At 47.4% G+C, this 8092-nt stretch overlaps 1 protein-coding gene across 1 annotated transcript in view; it reads left to right on the plus strand.

Moving 5' to 3' along the window:
* The window catches only part of RFTN1 (raftlin, lipid raft linker 1), a 694433-nt gene that overhangs the window by 375754 nt on the left and 310587 nt on the right, over window positions 1–8092 (plus strand). The window lies entirely within an intron of this gene.

Here is an 8092-nt window from a genome sequence, read left to right on the forward strand (position 1 = left end):
TACACATCAGAAGACAAAGGGAACCACTAGGACCTGTTCTTGAGATATGGAGGTGCGATGATCTCCAGGTTCTAGGTATGGAGAGATGAGGATATCTGGTGATGGGTATAGAGATACAATAATCCAACACAATGAGTTTGTAAACGTAATTATTACAGTTGACGAGTACGGAGCTGTGATGCTCCCACTTATTAAAAATGGAAAGCAATGACGCCAGAAGATGGTAAAGAGATGGGATGATTCCAGGTAATGAGAACAGAGATGTTATTAATGGACATAATAGGTACATAGATGGAATGATCCCAGATAATAGGTATGATAATAGGATGACCCCAGGCAGAGGAAACAGGATTCCAAGAATCTCATGTGTGGGGTGTGAAGATGTGCTGACCCAAAATGATTGGCATGGAGATATATACCTAGATAGTTGGTGTGGGTATGGTATGATCCAGGTATGCGAAGTGCGATGTGTTGAACCCAAACAATCTGTATGGAGATATCATAGATGGTTGTGATGGAGAAGCCATGCTCCCAGATGATGGGTGTGATGATCCAATGGGTGGGGTATTGAGATTCGGTGGATCCAGATGGCTGTGGTATGATCCCAGATGCTGGATATGTTACACTGCTAACAAAAGATGAGTATGCAGATATAAGATACATATATATATGTTGGCTATAGAGTGATGGATATGAAGATAAAGTGGTCCCAGATTATGGGTATGGAGATACAATGACCCCAACTAATGAGTATGGAGATGTGATGATGCTAGGTGATGGGTATGGAGATGCACTATATGCTGACGATCAATATGGAACTGTGGTAATGCAAGACGATGGGTAAGAAAACACAGTATGCCTAGATGACGGGTGTGTAGTTCTTAGGATCCCAGATGTTGGAATGGAGATGTGCTGATCCATTCTTATTCAGGATGGAGATACAAAGATCCCGGAGGATGGGTGTGAAGATCGGATGATCCTGGGTTATGATTCAATGATCCCACATTATGGGTATGGAGACATAAGGACCCCAGATGATGAGTATGGAGATGTGCTGATCCTAGATGATGGGTAAGGAGATGCAGAATACCCTGATGATCAGTATCGCAATATGATAATGAAAGACGATGGGTAAGAAAACACAATGCACTGAGAGGAGGGGTGTGTAGTTCTAAGGATCCCAGATGTTGGAATGGAAATGTGATGATCAATGCTGATGCCTGATGGTACTAGGGATGCAATGACGCCATATTACGGATATGGAGATTCAAGTATCCCTTATCATGGCAATGGAGACCTTGCAATCACAGATGTTTGGTATGGAGATTCAATGGTCCCAAATACATCAACTTAAATTGGAGCAAAATCTAAAACTAATGGAGCTTGCAATGGTTAATATTCCAAAACCTGAGCAAAAAAGCATAGTTGCAAATCTAGATTGCAGTGATGAAAGCTACGGGCGGAATCCTCCAACCTGGGGCTTCAGTGAACATGGCAAGCTAGGGTGCAAGGGGCCTCTCATTCACACCCATCAATGTAGTTCTTCTGCCTGACATTTAGTGACAAGGAGGTCAGGATGAGAGAAAACTCAAGACACATTGTCACTCAGGTGACAACACGGGGGAACAGGGGAAACCAGGGACACATGCATAGAAAACCAATTTAGTGGGCCTGAAAGGGTGTAAGATCATGGTCAGACTTTTCCCCAGAGCCTGAGTAAATGGGGCACCCGGGTGGGTCGTGCTGATACTGTGGGGGCCACTGCACCGTCCCGGCACTGGTAGGACTTTCTCGCGTCCTTGGCTCACCTACGGTAGATGTGGCTGAGCACTCATGGCCAGGCCTTAAGCGAGAGTGGGGGATGGCGGGGTGAAGCAAAAGATACAGTGTAACACAATACACATCAATGTCCAGCCAAAGGTAATGCATTTTATATGGAAATGCCTCTCTGTTCCCACAACTAATGCTACTGAAGTTCCAGGAGCAACAAAATAGATACATTAAAAGTGATAATTGTCTGTAGCTGTAGGAAAAAGACCAGAGATCTACACTGAGTTTCAAACACAGATGGTTGTCCCTCTTAAGCTCGCAATTCTCAGTGTCTGGATGGCCGGGGCGTCCGGCTAGTTTTGAATGATGAGGAACCTGTGGTTTGCTCCATGCAAGAGGTGCACACGGTGCAAGGGCTGGACGCCTCCACCAGGCCCAGGTCTGTTTGTAAGATCAAGGTTATTTTGTAGACGCTGGGTCAGTTTGTACGGTCAAGAGTGCTTTCTTGGTGCAGGGGAGTAAGCGACACCCCAGCCCAGTTGGCCTCCTGTCGTTGGTGCCGATCATGAGAATGCTGCTGGTTATTGGCCAGGGTGTCCGTTCTTGCCCTGCCCGGTCTGCTGGTGCATTGGGAGCGCCTCCTCAACCAGTTGGCGGGAAGATTCATTTAATTTAATTTTCAATTTACTGAATTTATAGGGCGCCTATCGCCAAAGGTGCTGTACAATATATATCAAGACACCGTAGAATCATGATAAAATCGAAACGTGGGTAAAAACTGAAGAGGGAAATGCAGAAGAATTAGGTGACAAGAGAAGATAAAAGATGAGTTATTAGGTTTGATTGGAAAATCCAAAGAGAGGAGGCAGAGCGAATTGAGAGGGCAAGGGAGTTCCATTGTTCAGGTGCTGGAAGAGCTAAGGAGTGGAAATGAGAAGAAGCACAGGGGGTTTGGCAACAGTTGAGAGAAATGAATTCTGGGATCTGAGAGAGCGAGAGTAAGGAAGATAAAGGGGGGCAGTCATGGTTACATTTGAAGACGATTGAGAGAAAGTGATAGTGGAGACGTGATTCAAAAGAGAGTAGTGAAGTAGAAAGTAGAGGAGATGTAACAGGAGAACGAGCGGGTGCGGAAAAAAGGAGACAAATCGAGGAGTTATAAACAGAATGAAGAGGAAGAAGAAGACAGGCAAGGAGACCAAGCAATAGAGATGAGCAGTAATCGATGCAAGAACAAACGAGAGAAAAAGAAGACGTTTCGTGGTCTAATGGTTGTGATCTCTCCCTGCAGAGGAACCATCGGCCTGACCATGGAGGGTGTTCTTTGTGGTGTAATGATTGCGCTCTGTCGATGCAGAGGATCCAGCGGCCTGACCATGGAGGGTGTTCTTCGTGGTGTAATGGTTGCGCGCTGTCACTGCAGAGGAACCAGCAGCCTGACCATGGAGGACGTTCTTCGTGGTGTAATGGTTGCGCTCTGTCCCTGCAGAGGAACCAGCAGCCTGACCATGGAGGGTGTTCTTCGTGGTGTAATGGTTGCGCGCTGTCACTGCAGAGGAACCAGCAGCCTGACCATGGAGGACGTTCTTCGTGGTGTAATGGTTGCGCTCTGTCCCTGCAGAGGAACCAGCAGCCTGACCATGGAGGGTGTTCTTCGTGGTGTAATGGTTGCGCTCTGTCCCTGCAGAGGAACCAGAAGCCTGACAATGGAGGATGTTCTTCGTGGTGTAATGGTTGCGCTCTGTCCCTGCAGAGGAACCAGCAGCCTGACCATGGAGGGTGTTCTTCGTGGTGTAATGGTTTCGCTCTGTCCCTGCAGAGGAACCAGCAGTCTGACCATGGAGGATGTGCTTCATGGTGTAATGGTTGCGCTCTGTCCCTGCAGAAGAACCAGAAGCCTGACCATGGAGGGTGTTCTTCGTGGTGTAATGGTTGCGCTCTGTCCCTGCAGAGGAACCAGCAGCCTGACCATGGAGGATGTGCTTCGTGGTGTAATGGTTGCGCTCTGTCCCTGCAGAAGAACCAGAAGCCTGACCATGGAGGATGTTATTCGTGGTGTAATGGTTGCGCTCTGTCCCTGCAGAGGAACCAGCAGCCTGACCATGGAGGATGTTCTTCGTGGTGTAATGGTTGCGCTCTGTCCCTGCAGAGGAACCAGCAGCCTGACCATGGAGGGTGTTCTTCATGGTGTAATGGTTGCGCTCTGTCCCTGCAGAGGAACCAGCAGCCTGACCATGGAGGATGTGCTTCATGGTGTAATGGTTGCGCTCTGTCCCTGCAGAAGAACCAGAAGCCTGACCATGGAGGATGTTATTCGTGGTGTAATGGTTGCGCTCTGTCCCTGCAGAGGAACCAGCAGCCTGACCATGGAGGATGTTCTTAGTGGTGTAATGGTTGCGCTCTGTCCCTGAAGATGAACCAGCGGCCTGACCATGGAGGGTGTTCTTCGTGGTGTAATGGTTGTGCTCTGTCCCTGCAGAGGAACCAGCGGCCTGACCATGGAGGGTGTTCTTCGTGTTCTAATGGTGTGCTCTGTCCCTGCAGAGGAACCAGCAGCCTGACCATGGAGGGTGTTCTTTGTGTTCTAATGGTTGTGCTCTGTCCCTGCAGAGGAACCAGCAGCCTGACCGTGGAGGGCATTCTAGGGAAGGCCCTTCAGAGTCCTTTAGCAGGGGACCCAGCTACTGCATATGCGGTCTTCACAATTCCATGCGACTGTCTCTCATAGAGTCTCTTCTCTCTGGAATGTCTCCAACATGCAGGTGCGAGGCCTCAGGTACTTGTAAGGGGATTCAGATAGGGAGCCTCAAGTCTCAGTGAGACGCTTGTATTCCCTCAAAGACGTGTGATGCTGGCCAATCAGAGGCAGACATCATCATGTAAACTCCAGCAACTTTATGTGTCAGGGGTGCTTGGATGCACAGGGAATCCAACGAGAACAGCTGAAGGTAACAAGCACTCACCATGGTTGGTCAAAGCAGGTTTTGCGACAGGAAGGCCGTAGCCATGACCATAAACGGGCACATGTTAATGTTAATGTTAAAGGATATTTGTACTGCGCACTATCACCACCGGAGTGGTCCCCTGGCACTCTGGTGGCTCTGAAAAAGGGAAAAAAGGGGGTGGGGGGTGAGTTAGTGGGAATAAGCTGGGAAAGTGCAAGAGAGCAGTGATGTGCTGTTGGCTGCCTCAGCCCAGTAACTCTGTTGGCTGAGCTTGGGGTGTTTTCCGGTCGGTAGTCATTGTGTGCTGTTGTGCAAGTCTATGTGTTGTTTGTTTTGTTGTTGCACTGTAATGAAGTTTGTGCGGATTGTTGTGTTGTAGGCTTGTGGTTGTGCTTGGTTAGAGTTTGAGAGGTGTATGCAGAGGGGTGAAATTGTTAGTGGATTGGTTAATTGGCATTGCTGTCTGGAAGCGAGGCGCCAAACTTCTGCATTCTCTCAGGTGTGGTGCGCGAGCATCTCTGCGTCTCCGTCCAGATCTGGGACCGTCCGATGCTTACAGTCCCTTTCACACATGGCATCCCCTCATATTCATAACCTTGCCCAAGTTCGGCCCTGGCCATCTATATGATACCTGTCTGTATGCTGGGCAGGCAGGCATTTGTGCATCCCTTCCAATCCGGCTACGGGAGATTTTCTAATCCAGTCGGTGCGCGGCAACGGGTAGCCAAAGATACTCCATTCATATGTGGTGGCTGGTCGGCATTTATCATCTTATTCCGTAGTTAATGCAGGCTAGTGCTCAAAGCCCCTTAGAAACGTGGTACATTCAATGATTGCAATTACGTCTCGGGGCCGGTACCTGCCTTCATTCACAACTCCATCCGGACAATGCCCATTCCAATGTCCATAACTTAGTTCAAGTGTGGCAAATGCTAGCATTCACACAACTTTATACAAGTATGATACCTGGTGGCGATTATGGATCGGGTGAGGTTGTAGGCTGGAGCCTGGCTGCTGTATTTTGGATCTGTTGTAGTTTCTTCAGAAGGTAGTCTGGCATCCCAAGATAGAGGCTGTTTGCATAGTCGATTCTTGACATGATGAGGGTGACGATTGTGAGTGTTTTGTGGGTGAAGGAGAGGAAAGGTAAGATTCTTCTTGTGGTATGAAGGAGGAAGAATCATTTCTTGATTATTGCATTTATTTATGGTTCTAAGGTTAGGGTGTTGTCCATCAGGACTCCCAGATTTTTTAGTACCTTAGATGGTGTCGGAGCGGTTCCCATTTCCGTCGGCAATGGAATGTAGGTGTTGTTCTCTTGGTTTTTGGATATCATCATGATTTCTGTCTTTCCTGAGCTAATTTTCAAGTTGTTGGCGTTCATCCAGTTGAAGACTTCTTTTAGACACTCGATTAGGGAAGAGTGATCGGCTTGAGTGTCTTCGATTTTGTAGATGATTTGAGTTTCATCTGCGTAGTTGTAGCATGTAATTTTGTATTTTTTGAAGATTCTGATTAATGGACTATGGTAGATGTTGAAGTACAGTGGTGATAGTGATGACCCTTGTGGTACTCCACAGTCGTTAAGGGTTGTATCCATACGGTTTCTGTTCTGTCTGCTAGGAATTATTTGATCCTGAGTAGTGCCATGTCCGGTATGCCTATGTCTTCTAGTCTTTTGGTTAGGGTGTCGTGGCTAACTGTGTCGAAGGCTGCGTAGAGGTCGAGCAGAAGCAGGGCTGAGGTTGTGTTGGAATCTGCGTTTGTTTTTAGGTCATCCCAGTCGTATAGTAGCGCTGTTTCTGTTCCTCTTGCAGGTATGAAACTGACTTGTGCTTGGTCTAGCAGGTGTTGTTTTTCTACGTGTTCTTGGGTTAATTTGTATACGTAGGTTTCAAGGAGTTTTGCTGGGTAGAGAATGTTTGAAATCGGTCTGTAGATGGAGAGGTCTTCTATGTTGCCACTTGTGTTTTTTAAAAGCGGTTTAATATATGCTGATTTGAAGCTTCTTAGTACAGTTCCTGTTGCTAGTGAGAGATTTTAGGAGGTTTCTGTAGTATTCTGATGGTGTTCCTTGTGCGAGGATTGATTTGTAGATGTCAGAGGGGCAGGAATCCATGGGTGATCCTGCTTTCTTGCTGTGTTTTACCAGCAAGACGAATACCTCTGCTGATATTTCAGGGAAGTTTTGGAGTTTGTGCTGTGGCTCTGTGTTAGGTCTGGTTGGTTGAACGTTATGGTTGATTGGTCTGTTTTGTATGATTTGGCGAATGTTGTTGATTTTGTTCTTGAAGTGGTCTGCTAAGTCCTTGCAGAGTTTCTCTGAGGGGATTGGGGTGTTGTCACAGCCTGGTGGGTTTCTCATTTCTTTAATGATGTTGAACATTTATTTTTGTGTGTTGGTGGCATTGGTGATTCTGTCATCATAATGCCTTCTCTTCGCCTTTTGTATTTCCTTCTTGTATGCGCAGGTTTGTTTCTGGAACAGTATTTTCTTGTCTAGGTTGTATTCTTTCCTCCATTCCAGCTCCATCTTCTTGTTTTCCTTTTTCATGGTGCTTAGTAGTGGGCAGAACCATTTTGCCATTGCCCTTTTTTTTGATGGGGTGAATGGTTTTTCCGGGCGAAGTTTTCAATTGTATCGGCAATCCATTTGTGAAGTAGCTCTGCTTTTCCGTCTAGGTTAGCCAGCTCTAGTTCTGTAGTTGAGGGTTTGGTCATCTCCAGTTGTTCGAATAGGTTGCTTGCATCCCTAATAGGAGTCATCTTCGGTAGGAATGAATGTCCGGATTATGGAGACACTGGTCCCTACTCGCACCCATACAACCATTGCCTGCCTGTACCCTAAACTACTAAAAGTATTACCACCAACCACTCCCTATCAGCCGAACTGGATTACTGGTCTTGGGTATATGCGGTAATAAGGACCTGGTACACATCATAGAACGCCACCCTTTTAGGGTGTGGGCAACCACAGACCCCAGGCTATGTACTCGGGTTGAGCAACCACAGCCCCAAGGCTATGCAATCGAGGTGTGCGCAACCACAGCCCCAAGGCTATGCAATCGAGGTGTGCGCAACCACAGCCCCAAGGATATGCAATCGAGGTGTGCGCAACCACAGCCCCAAGGCTATGCAATCGAGGTGTGCGCAACCACAGCCCCAAGGCTATGCAATCGAGGTGTGCGCAACCACAGCCCCAAGGCTATGCAATCGGGTAAGAGGGTGTACCAGCAAGATGGGAAGTGAGAAATGTCAGCCATACTCAACCATACCTTCAGGACTTTGCCAGCTCTTAGAAGAGAACAACTTTGTGCAGCAACACGTGGGTATTTGTTTCTAAAATTAGAAAGATATGCGGATTTAAAAGGCAAACA

This window comes from Ambystoma mexicanum, chromosome 2q (genome assembly GCF_040938575.1).
Source record: "Ambystoma mexicanum isolate Mex_15411 chromosome 2q, UKY_AmexF1_1, whole genome shotgun sequence".
Classification (NCBI taxonomy): domain Eukaryota; kingdom Metazoa; phylum Chordata; class Amphibia; order Caudata; family Ambystomatidae; genus Ambystoma; species Ambystoma mexicanum.